This window comes from Bison bison, unplaced genomic scaffold (genome assembly GCF_000754665.1).
Source record: "Bison bison bison isolate TAMUID 2011002044 unplaced genomic scaffold, Bison_UMD1.0 scf7180017864266, whole genome shotgun sequence".
Taxonomy (NCBI): Eukaryota; Metazoa; Chordata; class Mammalia; order Artiodactyla; family Bovidae; genus Bison; species Bison bison.
Genome location: NW_011494838.1, coordinates 2,339,139 through 2,339,684, shown reverse-complemented (window position 1 = coordinate 2,339,684; position 546 = coordinate 2,339,139). Strand labels below are relative to the sequence as shown.

At 50.7% G+C, this 546-nt stretch overlaps 1 protein-coding gene across 1 annotated transcript in view; it reads left to right on the top strand.

Moving 5' to 3' along the window:
- GSN (gelsolin) overlaps positions 1-546 on the top strand; it is a 29,597-nt gene that overhangs the window by 27,295 nt on the left and 1,756 nt on the right. The gene's annotated exons all lie outside the window — the stretch shown is intronic.

Below are 546 nucleotides of genomic sequence, written 5' to 3'. Positions count from 1 at the left end.
CAACAAAGGTTCGTCTAGTCAAGGCTATGGTTTTTCCTGTGGACATGTATGGATGTGAGAGTTGGACTGTGAAGAAGGCTGAGGGCAGAAGAATTGATGCTTTTGAACTGTGGTGTTGGAGAAGACTCTTGAGAGTCCCTTGGACTGCAAGGAGATCCAACCCGTCCATTCTGAAGGAGATCAGCCCTGGGTGTTCTTTGGAAGGACTGATGCTAAAGCTGAAACTCCAGTACTTTGGCCACCTCATACAAACAGTTGACTCTTTGGAAAAGACTCTGATGCTGGGAGGGATTGGGGGCAGGAGGAGAAGGGGACGACAGAGGATGAGATGGCTGGATTGCATCACCGACTCCATGGACATGAGTTGGGTGAACTCCAGGAATTGGTGATGGACAGAGAGGCCTGGCGTGCTGCGATTCATGGGGTCGCGAAGAGTTGGACACGACTGAGCGACTGAACTGAAGACTCAAGATGGCGGCAGTGGTGATGAGTTACTTCTCTTCCAAGGCTTAGAACCCTATTGGCTCAGATACCAAGAGAGTGGCC